General features: G+C 38.2%; 1 protein-coding gene across 7 annotated transcripts in view; it reads right to left on the reverse strand.

The window, feature by feature from the left end:
- ARHGAP24 (Rho GTPase activating protein 24) overlaps positions 1–21,486 on the reverse strand; it is a 655,671-nt gene that overhangs the window by 155,225 nt on the left and 478,960 nt on the right. The window contains exon 1 of one of the 7 annotated variants that reach the window (XM_043572266.1): positions 13,702–13,973. The exons of 5 other annotated variants lie outside the window; for them this stretch is intronic. The gene's annotated coding sequence lies outside the window, so the exon portion shown is untranslated. Of the gene's footprint in view, positions 1–13,656; positions 13,974–21,486 lie in introns of those variants that run through there. One more of the 7 variants, XM_043572265.1, reaches the window with a different exon arrangement.

Below are 21,486 nucleotides of genomic sequence, written 5' to 3' on the forward strand. Positions count from 1 at the left end.
TACCAGGAACAACAAATGTGGAAGAAGGTTTCTCTTTTATCTTGTCTTTGACCACAAATTATCCACCACAAAATTTTTAAATATATAGCCGCTCAGAATGAATTGGTAGACACCTCCCCTATTCTTACTTCTACAATCACAGTTTCTTAAGAGTGTTTTTTGTCACGAGACACTAAATTTTTAATAGGTGTACTTTATTCAACATAGAGAACAGGCTCTACTGAATGAAAATATTCCCCTGAATGATTATTCTAGATCTCATTTAAAAACTAATAGTAGGCAGGTCCAAAATGGAACTGAGGTAAGCAAAACAAAACAACATCTTTTGTAGTTTCCTGATTAGTTGTGAGGTATATACTTTAATGTCACTATTTATATGGGCTTTGTAACATTTAAGTGACCGAATTCTAGACACAAAATCAAATAAACACCTAAAATAATCAGCAGCTCCATGTTGGATAAATAGATATTGTCTAATTGCATAGTTACTGTATCTCTTCTAGCCATCAACCATGGGACTTTGTAACACGGATAGTCTCCTTTTAATCAGGCGACAGGACAGGTTTAAGACAACTTAAGGGCCATTCCCAACAAGCTGTGTTACAATATGAAATAAATTAATATTTGAATTTTGATTTACAAAAGCTACATTTCAATAATGGTCCATTACAGGTGGAATGTTTATTGCTTTAAACATTCACATTTGCGGGTTTCCTTTCAATTTACAAAGCCAAAGCTATAGTCATCAAAGCCAATCCTGTTAAATATTCAAAGCCTTGAGTTGACAAGAGTTGAGTTCTCATAAGAACACAGCATATGAAACAAATAATATGGGATGAGATATGGCACCGGTGGAGCAGGCCAGGCCATTTGCAATGCTCTGTGCACAGACAGGGCCACTCTTGGGCCACTCACTTTATCACACCTTGTATGGCTGCTTGGCTCAGTGTCTATTCTAAAGTCTGTCTCTTCTTCATGGCTTTTAATTACACAAGCTCACTGCTTAAATGCAAGGTTTAAAATGCAACTCAGAAAAAATGATTCTTCGTGTCCCTTGAATAACTGTGAAATTGACACTAGTTTTCTTTTTTCTTAATTATTTTTCTTGCATATTTATTTTCAAGAGAGAGAGAGAGAAGGAGAGAGAGAGATAGAGAGAGACAGAGAGAGACAGAGAGAGAGAGAGAGAGAACGTGAGCAAGCAGGGGAGGGGCAAAGAGAGGGAGACACAGAATCTGAAACAGGCTCCAGGCTCTGGGCTGTCAGCACAGAGCCTGATGTGGAGCTCGAACTCATGAACCATGAGATTATGACCTGAGCCAAAGTCGGATGCTTAACCAACTGAGCCAGCCAGGCACCCCGCCACTAGTTTTCTTAAGTATTGTTTTCAAAGTTTGCTTAAGTTTATTCTTAAGTATTTGTTTTTTATTTTTGTTTTATTCTATTTTCTCCAAATTCATACAGGTCACTGAGTTCTTAACAGAGGTACTTTATAGTTTCTAAGTTAACTTCAGTTAAAAGCATTTATTTTGCATCTTCTTGATCAACAGCGTGAAATTATTATAGTCGCAGAATTATTTTCTTTTCAAAAATTTTGGAATTATAATCAGACAAGCCTTACCTGCCGTGATAAAGAGGTTTTATGTAAACATAAATGCTATTATCAAGGATTCAAGTTTGGATAATATTGGATAATATTAAAAGGTATGGACAAAAAGGTATGGACAACTAGCAAGTTTGTATCTTCTGATATTCGAATTTCAATTAATAAAACACTTTCCTCTTTGAGCAAGGGACTTGGAAGTAAGGACCATGTCAAGCAATATGTATTTGCAAATTGCTATTCTTCATGTGTAAGATAGTCTGTGAAATTATTCTATTGAGTCTGTCTGGTTTTATTATGATTTCCCAAAGCAATAGGAGTAGCTACCATTTTTAATTCATTGTTATTGTTGAGTTTCCCCTTCCTTCTGGAATTAAGCAAGCATAAAACGTTTATTACAGGCCATTTAAGGTAATTAGTTGTTCATGGGAATGCCATGGACAATGTTCAGGTTGTGGCAACTGACCTATGATTTTATTAGAACTGCATATAGACCAGAACAACAACAGTAAATAAAAGCAAGAAGTTCAGTTCAGCTGGAGGCAGTAGCAAGGAGAGGAAGAGTGCAAACATGAAGGTGCATCCTCATGTAAATCAAGGAGGCAGCAGACACATGGCAAAGCTAAGTGGGGAGGGTATGGAATCAAGGAAGGAGGGAGGGTAAGGAAAACATTCATCTGAAAGGAAATATGCCTAAAATATATCACTTGAGGAAGGTCACTGTTCCAAAAAAACGAGGGGGACACATCTGTAGTAGTAATTCTCTGTTGTAATAAAAGAGATTTTAAAAACACATTGTAAAGTAGTAAAGTAGTTGTAAAGTAGTTATTCTGACCTCTTAATGAGATATTCAGAATGATTCCTTGTCTCTCTTGAGAGGCAGTATCCACAGTGGTCACGCACAGGGCTCTTGAATTGGATCTGGAATTCTGACTCTGACACTGATATGGTAACTTATTTAACCTCTGTCTGCCTCAATTCCCTCATCTGCACAATTTTCTCATCTGCAATTTATAACACTGTTTTGAGAACTAAATATATTTAAGTATTCAAAGCACTTAGTAAAGTGGCTGGCACATAGTAACAATACATGTTCACTATTCTGTCTTGACATTTTTCAACGTTTATTTATTTTTGGGACAGAGAGAGACAGAGCACGAACTGGGGAGGGGCAGAGAGAGAGGGAGACACAGAATCGGAAACAGGCTCCAGGCTCTGAGCCATCAGCCCAGAGCCTGACGCGGGGCTCGAACTCACGGACCGCGAGATCGTGACCTGGCTGAAGTCGGACGCTTAACCGACTGCGCCACCCAGGCGCCCCTGTCTTGACATTTTTCAAATTCACTAGAGAATGTGAGCTGAAAGGACAATTAAATGATGGCACTAGTATATTTTCAAAGTATGGCTTTACTACTTAATATACACAGAGAGCTAACGATCAGAAATACCCATGCTCACCTAGGAATCTAACCAAGTATAGATCTAGAGATAATGGTAAAAATGTTATCAGGAGTTCTCTAATTTTCAGTTACAAAGGTTCATTCCTATATAGGGAAGTTTATCTATAATATTATCCACAGCATGGAAGCTTTAATGCAATCAGAATATGGCTCATGGTGCACACTTGCTGATATCCTGGATTTTAGAGCAGCAGATTCTCTCTGAGCATATTTTAGTTCTTTGGAAAATTGTATGTTCACATGCCTATGAGCACCGTTTCCCTCAGAAATCATCTCAGCCGTATTTCTCCCCCTGCTATTCTAAGCATTTGCCCAAGCTGACTCCAGGACAGTTAATTCTGCCTATTTTATTTTATTTTATTTTATTTTATTTTATTTTATTTTATTTTATTTTATTTTATTTTATTTTATTTTATTTTACAGGGAGAGGGTGAGCAGGGGAGAGGCAAAGGGAGAGGGAGAGAACCTTAAACAGAATCCACACCCAGTGCAGAGCCTGCTGCAGGGCTCGATCACATAACCCTGACTGGCATCATGACCTGAGCCGAAATCAAGAGTCAGACGCTCAACCAATTGAGCGACCCAGGTGCCCCTATTCTGCCTCCTTCATTTTAAAGTTTTATCTTTCCATTTGTCTTCATGTAACATAAATTCCACAGCTACAACTTTTGGCTGAATTACACTTTGAGGGATGCAAAAAACTAAGGGACAGAAGGAAGAAGTAAATGAGGCAAGACTTTACGTTTTCGATCACTTAGAAGATTATAGTTATAAATGCAAATGTCTTTTTCCCAGTACAGGGGGAATTTTTTTTTTCTCAATGGGTCTTATTTCAGGATTAGGTTGTATGACTCAGCTAGCTGGGGCAGCACAAATTGTAGCCCAGTTGGGCAGAAAAGAAGCAATTTATGTAAGCAAAATAAGTGTAGAAAAAAGAAATTGAGCCATCTCTGCATATGATGATCTTCTGAGTTCACTCCTGAGGGATAATCTACATTAAGAGAAATTCATGATAACTGAAATTTAACCCCTAACACTGTCCCAAGATCAAGATTTCCTTTATAAATGGCCGTGCCATAGCTGTGCTGGAATAATGGCTTATACACGCTATGTGCACATAGTGATGGGACCTCTGCACATAAACACTATTCTTTTTTTTTTTTTCCCTTTCCCAGCATTTGAGAATGAGGCTTTTATTCTAGGAGCTACAACAGCTCTTCTCAAACCTTAATGCATCAACGAGATAGCTGGGGATGTAGGTGAAGATGTAGATTTGGGTGTGGTAGGTCTACGATGGAGCTCAGGGTTCTGCATTCCTAACCACTTCTGGGGTGAGCCTGATGCTACCAACCCACCGGCCATACTGCGAACAGCATGCCAGCCCCACACTGAATTTTCCTAGGATCTCTCCCAATTATCACCTTTTTTGAGCCAAGGTTAAAAACTGAATTGTGACCTTCCCCCTGCAGAGATAAATTTGAGTCCTAACCCCCCCAAATTCAGAAGATGAACTTGCTTGGAAATAGGAAGGGTCCTTAAAGGAATAATTAAGTTAAAATGAGAACAATAGAATAGGTCCTGATTCAGCACGACCGCTATCTTTCTCAAAGGGCAGATTTGAGACAGACACTCACAGAAGGAAGATGTGAAGACAAAGGGAGAAGACAGCTACCTATAAGCTAAGGAATGCCTGAGGCTACTAGAAGCTCAGAGAAAAGCCTGGAACAGGTCGTTCCGTAGCGCTTTCAGAGGGAGCACTGACCTGCCAACACCTTAATTGTAGAATTTTGGCCTCCAGAGCTGTGAGACAGTACATTTCTGTTGTTTAAGCCACTCAGCTTGTGGAATTTTGTTATGACAGCCATAGGAAAGTAATACAGCTACTGTATTAACGATTTTTCCCTGACACCTCTTGTGTCTCCTCCTCTCTTGACACACACAGAAAATGTCAGTGCACCGCTAAACTTAGTACAACGTGAGGAATGTGAAGACAACATCCCACACACAGATAAGGTAACACAAAGGGGTAGGTCATGTATCTTAGGTTTGCCTAAGAAGAAAGCTCGGGTTAGTCCTACAGTTATTTCAGGTGTTAACCATGACATAGGTTGAATCTAACATTCATAGTGTCTGTTGTTAGTTCCCCCTAGGAACCAACAAACTTGACTTTTAACACTCTCAAGGAATATATCCTGAGATTTTTGTGAATCTCTAAATTCTCAAATAACTTCTATGACATATAATGTTCTTCAGGAAATGAAACATAATTAAAAATGTGGAGTGGCCCCTTAATAATAGCACAAATGTAGACCTAAAGTCAATTATAAAGGCATTAAAACAATTTCACAAATTACTTTCTTATTGTTTTTGCCTTTGTTTTGTAGCACATTTGGTGAACTCATTTTGACAAAGGTTACCAATACTGTTAAAGTAGAATTCCATAATGTATTTGAAACTGCTCTTGTCTATTGAATTCCCATTTAATTCTACTTCTTCACATCCTTGATGCCTCATTAGCAGCCCTACCAATTGCCTTTCTTTCTTCAGAGCCAATTTTCCACAATGAAACAAAGTTTTGTGTTTTCCTTTTTGAAAACCATGTCATGAGAGTTATTAAGTTGGCAATGAATACACATAGAAAAACAGCCCACACAGACTTCAATGGAAGGTGTAGGCAAGCATGAGGTGGCTAAGTGCTGGGTCCATACAAATCAGTTTTACAGCAAACACAATACAGACACGTTCCTCAGAAAAAGGACAAATTACTTACAAGGCAGTGTAGACCTTTGCTTTCACTTTAAAATACTAAAACGAACAAACAAAAAACAAAACAAAACAAAAGTAAAAACAAAATGCTTCCAAGAGCTATGAAAGTTATGGATGTGAAGTTCTTGATTCTGATACTTTGCCACTCTTGAATAGACTTCATCTTATGTTTTTATACTCTCCATGGTTCCCATCTGGGGGTGGTAACACTACCTTGAGGGGAATTTGGAAAAGCAAGGGAGTGCCTGAGTTTTCACACTAAATGGAAAGCGTCGTTGATATTTAATGGGCAAGGCCTGGGGAAACCAAATAAAGCAAAGCAAGGAATGATAAATCTTTGTGCCTCACCAAATGCCCTTGTAGGTAGAGGTCCTCATCCCATTTTGGCATTTCTTTAAGATTAATGGCCTTTCCAGTTTGGGCTCTGGGTTCACCTTTTGACTTCTACCAGAAACCATGCTGACTTCATAGGTTTCTTTCTCTGTGATTTCACAGGTGTGTCATTACTTTTCATGTTCAAAGAATACTAGTTTCTTACTCTTTCCACTTTACGGACTTTCCACTTTATGGACTGTGATAAAGTATATACTGTGTAACTAACATACCTCTGGTTTGTTGTATCTTTATTTTTATTGGGTATTATAAATAAATCTGACAAAAACAATGTTCTTCAGATAGAACACCTTATACTCTGTTTTCTTTTTGCCTTTTACTAAAGATAGAACCCCTTAGAGGTGTTTTAAAATACTCTTTTATACAACTTTCCAGTTCCTTCCACCATTACTGTTACTGTCTCACTCTTTCCTTTATCCATTCTGTCTTCAAACATAAATAAGTGTGCACTATGAGTAACATATTGTGTTAGCCTCCATGGAAGGAGGTCACATTCCATGCTAATCAGATCTCTTTTCTGTGATAGTCAGATTTACCCTGTTTCATCTCTCATTATTTTTTTTCCTTATTCTCTCTGGTAACTTTTTCCAACTTTATCGTTTTTTGTAACCTAGAAAACATTCACTTCTCCACAAAATCATGGCAATCCTATTTGCTAAAATATCTCCATTTACAATCTATACTGATTAGCTTTTTCATGACTTCTGCTACAGACAAGCCCATATACATATTTTATCATTTTAACCTCAAAATATGTGATTTGTATTAATATTACAGGTATAAAAACTGAGACTCTGAAAGGTTAAATAAACTTTCCCATAGTCAAATAACTCATTCATGGATTTCAAAACAGGTCTAGCTGACCCTAGTGCTTGTGTTATTAACACATATAAACCATACCTGGCAATTAAAATCACTCTCCTGTGACTGTCAGTGAACTTTTTATATGCCCTACTTTTAAATTTTAGCACAGACACATTTGACCTTCATTCTCAGCGTCTTGACTAAACTCATCATGACTGTTTTAGAAACCTTCCAAGAGTCTATTAAAAATAAACCAAAAAATACTTTTAAAATGTTCTAGATTTCTGAACTAATACATAACCACACAGCAGAAGCTCCAAATATAACTAGGTAGTCCTCTGTGATTTTTCGATGCTTGCAGGCATTTGAAGTGCTGTGGATTTGCCTTAATCTGTTGCTAGGAACACTGCACATTGCTCCGAACAACCTGCCAGTCTGAGAAACCTAGCGTGAATGACATCAGTGTTTCTTTTATTCAGGTCAGAGGATGGTGTGAGGTGGTATGAGAGGTCATGGAAAGGGAGGAATTCTAGGATAAAGAAGCTAACAAGAGGAATAGGAAGTGAAAAAGGAGAAAGAATTGACAGACCCTAAGGAAAGAGCTTTCCAGCTGAAGTCCTCCTGTTTCCTACCAAGCACACACCCCTGGAATTGGTTCAGTCTAGTCTGATAACAACTGAGAAGGGCCAGTGCACAGCGGACAGTGTCTAATTCCCTTGTCACACCAATGGAAATCATAAACCGGAAACCTGCAGATACCAGAGAGAGTGATGCCACTTTGAGGCCTCAATCAAATGTCAGATTTGAGAATCAGGAGAACTAAGAGAAAGAAATCCACCTACAATGTTTTCCTAACACGTGTCTGGCTCCAGGATAAAACACAAAGCATCAGATCTGGAATTTAAAAAGTAATTAGATTTATATTTATACCTTCTTTGCTTTTTTTTCATCTCAGAAACTTGGGTACCTGGGTGACATAGAGGGTGGTGGGGCAGATGGCACAGAGAAAGGACCACGTTGATGCCCCCCTTCTGCTATGGTAATGGCCATGATGGCCACCAAGCCTAGGTAACTCCCAAGTGGCAGAATGCCATTTCCAACCCTGCTCACAGCTGCTTAGTGATGTGGTTGGTATGGCAACTACTCTGTGCCAGTCAGCACACCAAAGCCTTCTTTTAGCATGCATATTGTTTCATATTTTGCATCTAAATCTTTAGCTTCTCTAGAATTTTTTTGGGGGGGTAAGGGATAAACACTTTTTTTCCCCAAATGGCTATCTAGTTGTACCACTATCCACTGTCAACTCACACATCCTTCCCCACTGTTTTGAAGTTCCATATCTATTACACACTAAACTCCTGTGAGAAATTCCAATAACTGGAATGGAGAAATTAAATCGGGAAGGTAAAAAAAAAAAATCCATTCCCACTGAAACACCATATACATGCTTTCTTCTTTCCTAAATGTTTAAAAATGGAGAGAAGAAATGGTGCAAGGGGAAATGCCATATTTCTAGGGTTTCTCCTTCCTCGATTATGAACCATTTTTAGCAATGTTTATTCTAATCTGATAAATCAATGATCCTATTCAACTATTAAAAGTTCTTTGATCCCTCTGTACACTGCTGATGACTTGAGGAATAAGGACAGTATGAATTACATTTGACAGTTCAGTTGAAACTGAACTGCTACTCAATTTATGCATTTATTACCAGAATCCTAATATGGAAGTATTAATTGTTAGTCTCTATATTAATATATCACTGTGTGGGACAAGTAAAATATACCTAATTATTCAGTAAAGAGGATTTAGTTATTTTTAGCCTTTTTGTTGAATTTTTTTTTTGAAATAGAAAGAGAGAGACAGACAGAACACGAGTGGGGCAGGGGCAGAGAGAGAGGGAGACACAGAATCTGAAGTAGGCTCCAGGCTCTGAGCTGTCAGCACAGAGCCTGACATGGGGCTCAAACCAATGTACCACAAGATCATGACCTCAGCCAAAGTTGGATGCTTAACTGACTGAGCCATCCAGGCACCCCTATCTTTTTGTTGTTTTAGAAAGCATTGAATTTAAAAAACAAAAACAATGAAACGAAAACCTCTTTGGAGTTCACTAGGAGGGTTGCCTGGATTGATAGGGAGCATTTGGTGTCAAAGAGATTGTTGTCCATAGTGGACTAACCAGGTGAACACCACAATTGGCAAAATGATACTAAGTAATCTATTACTGTGTGGGAGTGTTAACTTGTATTAGTCATGAGTTTTTATTTTCTGTATTTCTTATGATTTGACATCTGGGGTCCTGCTGACCCTGGAGAGACTGCCCCTCCCAGGATTAGCTAATTTCCAAATATAGCAAATAAACCATATGCAAATAAACCAACCCAGAGCTGATACCCCACTTTATAGGCTCTCACAAGGCTCTCCTTCTGGGACACTATCCATCTGCCCTAACCACCTCAGGGCCAGGTACCCAGACAACTAGAGACAGCCCCTAATACCCTAGAGCCTGCTGACATTATTCAAAGCCAGTACTAAACCTTCCTACCTTGACTTGCCTGTTCCTTTCCAAGGAAACCACAATAAAGACTCATCCATGGTTTCCCGTCTCTCCCTCTGTCTCCTGACCAACCCTGGTGTTTCCTCAAGTGCCCCCCACCTCCACCCCATGGCATACTGCACCTTCTCCTCTTGGTAACTATGAGTCACAAACTATCTCTCTTTTCAATGGCAATCATCTCCTGATCTATTGGTCTCACTATCCATAAATAATAATAACATCTGCATTTAAAAACATAGTTCTCATATAAACTTATAAAGAAAAGGAGATAGTTCTTATAGATACAAAATAATCCCTCTTACCAAATTGATGTGCTCATATAAGAGTTATCAATCCAGTGAAGCCCTATTCTACAAGAGAATAGGGAAGGGACAACCTCTAGTATTTTATACTTTATCCTCAAAATATTCAAAGAATGCTGACCTTTAAAACATCCTATCAGAAGAGAGCATATAAAAGTCTCTTTATATTGATTTTGTTATGTTGGAGTAGAATTCTTGAACATTCTCTTAAGATCCAATATGCTTGTAATAGGAAACTTTGCAATGATTTCCTGTTGATGGTTTCTTAGCCGTTAGAAATATTGGAAGTTGTTAAATACATTGTCTCAAAGTGATTATCTGTATTACAGATAGAAGAGAATCATTTGACTATCAGAATGTAAAGAATTTAACTTGCTATTAGCATTAAAAAATAAAGGTTTTAAAAAACATGAATTGTATTGGTTGTAACATATACATTTGAGATAAGTTACTTTGGTGAGTATCTCCTACAGTGGCCAAGGAGACAGGCAGGCACAATTTGAATCCGTCTTGTAACAACCACACTCTATGCATTCCATTTCCTTTGTAGATCTTAGATTCGAGACAAATAATGAGACCTCTTGAACAGAGTTGTGGACAATGTTTTTATCTCTGTTTCCAATGGAGAATCTCCTGCTGCCATATGCTCTTACTCAAAGTTCTCAAAGTTCTCACTGAGGAGCCCAGTGACTGTCAGGACATTCCTCCACCAGAGGAATAATCATATCATACACCCCATTTTCCATGTTTCTTGTTTCCAAATAACCTAGGCTTCCACTAAGGAATCTGGAAGTAATAGTTAAAAGTTGTGTGAGTGCCCATTACTTCATCTGAATCTAAACCACTTGGGGAGGAGTTAGTAGGCAGAACCGAACTTAATTACCTTAATGTTAAGGTAAAGAGACATAAAAACTACTGATACCACTTTAAGTAAACCCCATATACCACAGATCGCATTTAATCTCAATTTACCAAAGCTCTTTGTAAAAGTCTGTGTTGGTATGTGTAAACAATTGTTGATAAAGGTTTCCAAGCTAACTAGTTATAGACTAGAAGGAAAGAACAACATGAATTGCCAAATTGTAAGCATAATAGATAATGGCCATTCCCTGCCTGGTAGACATTCTTTCCCAACAACCACCCCATTTTCCTGCTCAGAGGGGGCAATAATCTCTTGATCTCAGGGGAGATGGGTCTTTCCCCAGTTCCAGGAGATAAATCACAGCTGCTTTCTTGCCCAGGGTGAAGAGATTGAGTATAGGTCTAAAGAAAAAAAGGTTTAGTAAATTAAAACCTTTATAATTTTAAAGTGTAGAATAAAGGAGAAAGCCGAAAGAAGGAAGAGAAAAACCAAGAACATAATGTTAAATTTAGGCTTTTTAAAAAATTAGAGATGCTTATCATATATATAAATAAAGGCTAATCTTTTTCTTTAACTGAGAGAGCTTAATTGCACAGAAGTAAATGTGTTTGAACAGACTGGCATGTGCTTTGAGGTCAGTACCTATAATCTCTAAACCTTTTTAAACCTCTTTGCATATCGCAGTAAGCTAGTTATCCAAAGAATAAACACAGACACTATTCTAGGCTTTTTTTTTTTTTTGTGGCTGTTTACATTGATTATGGTTCAAAAAATAGATGACTAAGTTTCTAGTCTTTTTGCATGGAAGGTGATCATGTGTACAGATGGACACCACTTTTGAACGTATTGGACCGTAAATGGCACAGAGATGTGGATACTGTCATATTGATAGAGCAATCGTAAGAAGCCGTCCATCAGATCTTTTCAGTCATGGAGAGAAAGTCATGTTAAACTCTTTTATTATTTTATTTTATTTTTAAATAACATTTTTAAGTGTTTATTTTTGAGAGAGAGAGAGAAAGAGAGACAGAGTGTTGAGTGGGGGAGGGGCAGAGAGAGAGGGAGACAGAATCCAAAGCAGGCTCCAGGCTCTGAGCTCTCAGCACAGAGCCCGACATGGGGCTTGAACCCATGAACCTGAGCCAAAGTTGGATGCTCAAACAGCTGAGCCACCCAGGCACCCCCATGTTAAACTCTTTTAAGGAAGTTGCCAAATTTTAGATTGTGGCAGCAGAAAGCCAAGGTAGGGGAGGTTCCTATATGGAAAGGCCAGTCACCAATTCTTTGTACACTGCAAGTTCCATGCCTGTCAAATGAAACTATTGCTGCTCTTAATTGGCACAGAAAGCATGACAACGGTAAAGTCGGATGTTTTCTGCTCACCATTCCACGGTGTCCTAACAGTCGGAAAGCAAGAAACCATGACGAGAGTGTCCAAAGAACTCAGCAGTCCATGTGTATGTAACAACAGGTGACATTCTAGCTTAGAATATTAGACTCTTCTTCCTAACTGACATAACACAAAAGTGGGACAAATGATTTTGATATTGTATGTTAGCTACAAAGTGTTTTGAACAATTTTAATGTTCAGTGCATTTTAATATAACTTATATACTTTATTAGTTTAAAGAAATCAACCTAAAATAAAGTTTTATTTTTTTTATTCTAACTTTATCAATCTTGGCAACGGAATTCAAGTTAATTAAGACAGATGAGTACATTCAGAGACAGGTTGACAACATGTTTTATTAAGAACTTTTGCTCTTGGCTTCATTTCTGCTGACTATGAATTCCCTTAAATGTGCTATTGTTCTTTCACTAGACATAAAAACTTGAGCAGTTGATGTACTTTTCAGTAGCCCATCATAATGATTCCTCGTCTTAACGTATACTATATTTTCCTTTCTTGTAAACTTTGATAGCTTTTTGAATTTTTATTCTTCTTCTATTCATATAATACCAAATTCCCATATGTTTCCCTTTTCTAGAACATGTATTTCACAAGTACAAATCTCCTGTATATTTATTTAGATACAATAATACAGTGTCTCTCCTTTATATTTTGTATAGGTTCAGTTAATTAGTTAACACACAAAACCAGTGCAAGATTAAGGCCTGTCAGCTTACCCAGACCACATTTTGGATTCCTTTGTACTCCTAGTGAGTACACACTCCACACCCCCGCAAGACAGTTGTATTGTCCTTGTGTGTTCAAAATGTGAAGTTCCAAAATTCAAATATGCTGATAGTGAAAGACTTATAAGCTGATTTGGTTAATTGTAAATGCATTAAAATATAGCTGAAGATTATTTGGGTTTCTTTTGGTTCTCAAGCAGTTTTTTTTTTCACACATGTGTGCATAAGCACTTGTGTGCGCACGCGTGTACACAGCCACCCACCCCCACACACACACACAGACACACACACACACACTCATAGCCAAGCAGTTTTCATTTTGACGAGCAAAAACACAGAAACTCCCATGTTACTTCTATCACCAGATCAGAGCCCAAGGCACTCTGCTCTCCGCAAAGTTTCAACCACTAAAATGTGGGGGAAGCAAAGAAAACACCACAGCAAGAACTCCAACAACTAGCAATTCCGATTTATGTCCGAAGCAGTTTTCATGTGCTTTCAGATCAGCATGGGAATTCTGTATATGAACAGCTAGGTAATTTGGCAGCAGCAATTAATGAAAAAAAAATCCAAGAAAACAGCACTAAACTGATCACATTTCAGGGTAAGAACAGCACTGTGTCCAATCCATTGCCACAATTTGACACTGTGGAGAGCTGAATGGATCGTGACAGAAAACAAGGGTATAAATAAAACCACACGCAGTCTAGGTCCTGGCTTTGTGGTGATCTAAATATCCCCAAATTATCAAACACAATAAACAGCAATACCTGGCAATTTGTCTCCAAATTAATGAGAAAGCACCCAGCTCTCACCTTGCACAAACACACACTTCAGTGGTCAGTGACAAATGCAGGCAGCACTTGCAGGCTGGGAGACCAGAACAGCTGCTCTGTCCTGAGCCGCTTAAAGCACACTGGAGCCCGGCTCCAGTCCTACTCTCCGTTGGTTCGCTGCAGTTTCTCCCATGACTCCATCACCCAGGAATGGAAACCACTGCCCTCTCCCCAGCACTAGTGGGCTCCCCAGCTACTGAGCTCAGGTAAAAACGCTGAGTCCTGCAAGGTCGCCACAAGGTGAACATGGGCAAAAACAGTATAGGGGAAATGGAGGGACTGGCAAGGAAAGACCCTAAACTCCAGACGCTTTGCCTTTCAAGAGATTCCAAAGTCCATAAATCAGAGCTGCAACAATAGGCAGAGAATTGGTAAATCTGAAAATCCCCCAGTGGCACTGAGCCAATTTGCTAACCCAGCGGTACTCTTTAAACCGTAATCTCTCTCACTCCCTCAATCTCTGTCTCTGTCTCTCTCTCTCTGTCTCTGTCTCTCTGTCTCTCTCTCTCTCTGTCTCTCTCTCTCTCTCTCTCTCTCTCTCTCTCACACACACACACACACACACACACACACACACAGGTTTTAGTGTAGCTATTCTAAATTATCCAGACGTACTTCTCAAGACAAAAAGTTTTTGTATACCCTTTCCAGGTAACAAAGCTTAAAAATTATTTGCTAAAATCAAAATAAAATAACTTTATAGAGCAAACTCATTTCTGGTAATAAACTAATTCATATTAGTGAAGTCTTGCTTTTTATGCACATACTGGACTTATGCAAACACCCTCCCACACTAAAAAGATGGTAAAGCTGTATATATTCAGAGCTGATTGGCAGAATCAATGAAAATTTCTCGTAAAAATTCCTATCATCTTTTTCAAGATTAGTCTTGACATAGGCACATTTTAATCTGGAGAGGTTTCAAGAAGGAATTTCTTCCTAAGATACAGGTATGTATTTTATGTATGTATGTTTGTATGTGTATGTTATAGACAGATACAAACATGTTTATAAATGTTTCCCTGGAGAATCTCCCTGAGTGTTTATTTCTCATATTTTGGTTTTCCTATTAGAAGTGGAGAAGGAACAATTTTTTAAGCTTGCAGGTACATTTTGAAACAATTATCTTGCCTGTGTATTTTTTCTTATTGGTAAATAATTACTTACTGAAGTTTAGGTTGATTGCATGAACAGAAAACAGTTCTCCCTTTACCGCTTTCCTCTCCCCTCTTTCTCTAACCACCACCATTCACCAGCCATATGAATGTAAGCAACTCCCTGAGCCTCCCAGGCATCAGTTTTGTAATCTATAAAATGGGTTTTGTTTTGTTTTTTACTAGTGTCTGCTTTGCCTCCTGGGATGGTGTCAGGGTGAAATGGGACAACAAGCAGAAGCAAATGCTTTGTAAATTGTAGAACGCTGGAAAAGCACAGACTTGCTGCATTTTCCTCCCTTCAGTTGCCTGTTAGTACTGGGACTAGTGAATTACTTTCCTGTTCTCAAGAAGGATTCCTTAGGCTTCACAGGAAAGTGTTTGTTTCAAGTGGTCTATAAATAGAGTTTAAGATTTCATTGAACTGCTGTTCTCCTTGGGGCGGGTCTTGATGGCAGTGACCACATGTCCAGAGTCAGTTAATTGTGAGCAACATGAGCACATGAGCTCCGTCTGGTCTTTGAGGCAGAACCAGACCAGCTGAAACCCTGAGAGAAAATGCTCACGTGATAGCCAGTTTCACAGTTCACCTGGGGTCAGGGTGTAGCTCAGGTATTTGAGGGAGGGGTTGCCCAAAGGGCTAGAGGAAGGGGAAAGGTTGGGGTGCAATGCCAGATTCACTGCTGAGTTAATTCAGTAACAAACACTTCTGGGCATTCATGCTGGTGTTCTAACAATTACATATGCATTATTTAGAGACTAGCTGGTTGTAGGGAGGGGGGGAACCAAGAAGGGAGACTAGGGGCGCCTAGGTGGCTAGTTTGTTAAGTGTCAGACTTTGACTCTGGTCTTGATCTCATGGTGCTGGGAGCCCCCAGTCAGGGTCCATGCTGACAGCTTAGAGCCTGGAGCCTGCTTCAGATTCTGTGTCTCCCTCTCTCTCTCTGCCCCTCTCCCGCTCACACTCTGTCTCTCTCTCTCTCTCTCTCTCTCAAAAATAAATAAACATTAAAAAAAAAAAAAAGAAGGGAGACTAATGGGGAACCAGAAAGGAACTAACAATGTGAGCACCTGTCTCATGAGATACACAGGGCTGGGAGCTTCACAGATATTCTCTGAGTTAATGCTCACAGTAGTCCTACATGGTAGTCATTATCATTCCCATTTCACAGATGAAATGAAACAGCCTACACATTGTTACTGGTGAGTGGTGGAGCTCGAATTACTGTGGAGGTCAGCATGGCCTAGAGTCCCATATTCAGAGAAAATTGGTTTATTTATAACTTTCTTGGAAATAAAAAGGAAATAAAATTCGGTTTTCAAATAGTGGGGGTAGGGAAGGCAAGAAGGCAAATTTTCAAAGAAACTTCTTGAGGTTATTTATTGGGCAAGTTAACTTTTATAAGGAGTGCAGACATTTTTTAGGAAAACACATTTTGATTTTTTTAAAAATTTTTTTTTCAACGTTTATTTATTTTTGGGACAGAGAGAGACAGAGCATGAACGGGGGAAGGGCAGAGAGAGAGGGAGACACAGAATCGGAAACAGGCTCCAGGCTCTGAGCCATCAGGCCAGAGCCCGACACGGGGCTCGAACTCACAGACCGTGAAGTTCGGACGCTTAACCAACTGCGCCACCCAGGCGCCCCCATTTTGATTTTTTAAATAATACAGTTGTTGTAAGATACAGGGAAAACATTTTAATATATGCAAACAATTCTTTTTTTTTAATAATTTGATCCTGCCTGTCTTCAAATTGATTCTGAGGTCTTCAAGCAGATTCTGAGGTCTTTCTCTAGAGCAGAATAGCTTTCTGTTTTTCAACATCCACTAAACACATTATTGTATTTTATTTTGCTTAAATTACTGATCCTTAGGAATGCCCACAAGAAAGCAAGGTAATGTCTTACCATTAAATGTAGCAGGAAAGTCATGTTTTCAACTGTAGTTTGGAGTATAGTAGAAGAGTCATAATTTTCAGTCCCCTCGATCTGAGCATATTCATAAAATGTCAGATTCGTTCTACCTATTTTATTTGAAAGCAGAGGCAGGGACCAAACTGCAGCCCTACATGGTATCTGTTTTGGCTACCCCCCACTTTTTAAGATTTTTTAAATGTTTATTTATTTTTCGAGGGAGAGAGAGAGAGAGAGAAATAGTGTGCAGGTGGGGGAGGGATAGAGTGAGAGAGGGAGACACAGAATCCGAACCAGGCTCCAGGCTCTGACCTGTCAGCACAGACCCTGAAGTAGGGCTCGAATCCACAAACTGTGAGATCATGACCTGAGCCCAAGTTGGACGCTTAACCAACTGACCCACCCAGGGGCCCCTCGGCTGTCCCCTTTTTCAGTGGCATTCCCAGCTGAAGTTGTATATGCAAGCCAGTTCATATCATATCCTATATTCCTGCCTTTGATCTCTCCCTTTTCTAGATTTTCGAAATCTTTTCTGAGAATGCCAGTGTCTAATTATACCTCTGCTTTTAACATTGCCATCTGCAAAGTGCACCATCCAAAATGCCTTCATAAAACTAGCCTTCTCCTTCTTCCTAAATCTAGTTTTAGAAAGAAAACGATTCGTCTGGCAGTCTTGCAGATAGAATCAGTTTGTCTCAGATATTTTTATTAAAGAGAAAAGTATAACTGGGCCACTAAGTTAGTAATAAGTCAAAATAAATAGTGGAAAAAGGGAATAAATGCAGGTACTTTAATATCAATTTTTCAAGTTAAATTCTGAATGGGAAAAACAAAACCATAGCGTCCTACACAACTGATCAACCCACGTAAAAGTAGACCAGGGACCTTCAGTTACTTGTTCATTTCCTTGCTACTTTTGCTTACAATATACATTTTGGCACTCACTACAACCCCCTTGTTCTCATGGAATCATATTTAACTAAAGAGGAAGTGAAATAAAGGAGTGAATCTATTGGGAAGCTGATAATGACAAATATAACATTTGGTAAAGTAAAAAGGCTGCTTTGTCTCATTCCCAAACCCATCTTATTTCTGAATGAAAAAAAGGATGAACAGCCAGTCAAAATTATTTTTTTTTAAAAATAAAGAAAAGAAACTATTGAAGCAAGCTTTCAATTATCTCTCATGTCATAAATAATACAAATGAAAACAGTTTTTGGCACTTTCTTTGAATTATAAATTTGTCGCATTAAGGTATTTTGCTTTTCAAACACCACAGGTAGTGTTTGCCTGAGTGTAATTCCACAGGAGGAAATAAAAGCACATTGCCTCCTCACTTTCTTGATCTAAGAACTTTCATTTCTTTATTTAAATTTTGAAATCCTTGTTTCAGAAGCACATCTTGAAAAGAAACTTGGTTAAAGTTCAAATGCATGAAGAAGGCATTTGGAAACAGGGGTCAACATTAGTAATAGGTGAAGAAAGTAAATAAGATGTTCTGGTTTTTTGTTTGGTTCCTGTTGCCTTGCCTAATAATGACATCTCTCTGAGGTTCCTGGGTGGCTCAGTCAGTTTAGCATCTGACTCTTGATTTCAGCTCAGGTCATGATCTCGCAGTCATGAGATTGAACCCTGTGTTTTGTGTGGAGCCTGCTTAAGATTTTCTCTCCTTCTCCCTCTGCCCCTTTCCCTCCCTCTCTCTCTCTGTGTCTGTATCTCTCTCACAAAAAAAAAAAAAAAGAAAGAAAGAAAGAAAGAAAGAAAGAAAGAAAGAAAGAAAGAAAGAAAATGACATCTTCCTGATGTGTGTAGTGGCAGTGTTTACCTTCATACTCAAGGAGGTCTGGCTTGAAATCCATAGAATCCCTCCTACTGGAGGGAACTGGGTTCATGGATGAGCAGGATGGAGTTGTTTCCAATTTGCAACCAAAGAGAAAAAGTATTTTTCTAACACATTTTTCCCTGCCACTCCCTTTAATTCGATTCCTTTCCTTAGGCCTTAGAAACAACCCCACATGATAATACCTATTAGCCATGGAGAGTAATTACTGTTAAAACAATAAAGGTCACTTTGGGAAAAATTTAGAGTAATCTGAAAGGTATAAGTTTTTAGCATTTCAAGCATTTTGTGTGGATGCTTAAAGATATGTATGTGAAGTCTCTTACTCCAAATATAGTTAAAATCATGAAATTGAACACTTCCTAATTTACTATATTTTTAAACATAATTTTTTTTATTGAATGGTATTTTTTCCTGGATGCAAAAAGATGTACCTATTAACGCCTTTTCTACTCTAAGATGTGATGAATCACTGCCTTGGTTTTGCTGAAAGCTTTCCTAAATACATTCAAGAAGTTTTTGAAAAAGAAATACTTACAAGAATGCATAAAGAGGGAAAAACCCTGGAAATTATCCCTTTATGAACATAGGGGAAGGAATTCCTGAGTGTTTTTAGTTGCTATCATTTGTTTAGTTATTACATCATTATTTATTACATTCCCATGCCCTGCTTTACCTCCCCATGACTTATTATGTTTTATAACTGAAAGTATTTTTTTAACTCTATACATTTTTTTTAATTAAAAAATTTTTTTTTGAGAAAGAGACAAAGTGTGAGTGGGAGAGGGGCAGAAAGAGAGGGAGAGACAGAATCCAAAGCAGAATCCAAACCTGTCAGCTCAGAGCCCAATGCGGGGCTCAAAACCACAGACTACAAGATCATGACCTGAGCTGAAGTTGGACGCTTAACCTACTGAGCCACCCAGGTGCCCATACTGGAAGTCTTTTCATCCCCTTTACCTTTTTTGCCCAGTCCCCCAATTCCCTCCCCTCTGTCAATCACCAGTTTGTTTGTATTCATGAGTCTGTTTCTGCTTGTCTGTTTTTTAGATTCCACATAAAAGTAGAATCACGTGGTATTTGTTTTTGTCTGTCTGACTTATTTCACTTAGCATTTACACCCTCTAGATACATCCATGCTGTTGCAAATGGCTACATAATATTTTTCCTGGCCATGTAATATTCTTGTGTGCGTGTACGCGTGCATGCGTGTGTGTGTGTGTATTAACATCTTCTTTATCCATTCGTTCATCTACTGGTGGACACAGGTTGCCTCCAAATCTTTGCTGTTACAAATAATGTTGCAGTTAACATAGGAGTGCACCTGTCCTTTTGGATCAGTATTCTCATTTTCTTCAGATAAATACGCAGAAGTAAAATTGCTGGATCATATAGTAGTCCTATTTTTAATTTGGGGGGAACCTCCATATGCATTTCTGTAGTGGCTATAGTATTTTGCATTCCCACCAACAATGCACAAGGTTCCCTTTTCTTCACATCTTTGCCAACATTTGTTATTTCTTGTCTTTTTCTAGCCATTCTGACAGGTGTGAGGTGATATCTCATTATGGTTCTGATTTGTAATTCCCTTATGATTAGTGATGTTGAGCATCTTTCCATGTGTCTATTGGCCATCTGTAGGTCTTCTATGGAAAAAAATCTCTATTCAGGTCCTCTGCCCTTTATTTAATCAGACTGTTTGGTATTTTGGTGTTGAGTTATTTAAGTTCTTTGTATATTTTGGATATTAGCCTCTTATGGATATAACATTTGTAAATATCTCTTCCTATTCAGTAGGTTGTTTTTTTTTTTCTTTTGTTGATGGTTTCCTTCACTGTGCAGAAGCTTTTTATTTTGATGTAGTCTCAATTGTTTATTTTTGCTTTTGCTTCCCTTGCCTGAGGAGACAGATCCAAAAAAATATTACTGAGACTGATGTCCAAGAGTTTACTGTCCATGTTTTCTTTCAGAAGTTTTATGGTTTTCAGTCTTATATTTAGGTCTTTAATGTTTTTTCAGTTTAATTTTGAGTATGGTGTAAGAAAGTGATCCAGTTTCACTATTTTGCATAGAGATGTCCATTTTTCCCCAATACGATTTATTGAAAAGACTATCTTTTCCCCACTGTATATTATTATTTCCTTTGTTGTAGATTAATTGACCATATAAGCAAGGGTTTATTTCTGGACTGCCTATTTTGTTCCACTGATCTGTTTTTATTTTTGTGCCAGTACCATACTGTTTTGATTACTATAGCTTTGCAGTATATCTTGAAATCTGGAATTGTGATCCCCCCAGCTTTGTTCTTCTTTCTCAAGATATGTCATAGTAGAATAATAACTGAGATTTAGAGCACTATTTAGGAGCTTTTAAATGCTTTATGGTAAATTTAATGAGTAAAGTATATTAGAAAACAGTGTATATAATGTTATCTGAATTTTATATTATATATTTAATAATACAGAAAAACCTGAAGTTTTAATCTCTAGATACTGAGATTATAGTAAGTTTATTTTCTTCCCGATATTTTTCCATTTTATAATGTCTTACAAGGGACATTACTACCATGTAGAAGAAGGCAAGGAAGGAAGGAAGGAAGGAAGGAAGGAAGGAAGGAAGGAAGAAAAGACAAGAAAAGAAAAAATCAGCATGTTTGGGAATATTTCTTGATAAAGCAAATTCACCATGTTTACAATCTCTATACTTGGAAAAATTCAGTCTCCAGAGCTTTTATCACCATAACTCTCACCATTTGCATTAAAAATATTCATGAGCACACAAAAAAAATTCTAGATGCTCTACTATTATAACGTATGGAAAATGTAGAATAGTCTCACTCATTTTTACAATATTAA

This window comes from Prionailurus bengalensis, chromosome B1 (assembly GCF_016509475.1).
Source record: "Prionailurus bengalensis isolate Pbe53 chromosome B1, Fcat_Pben_1.1_paternal_pri, whole genome shotgun sequence".
NCBI lineage: Eukaryota > Metazoa > Chordata > Mammalia > Carnivora > Felidae > Prionailurus > Prionailurus bengalensis.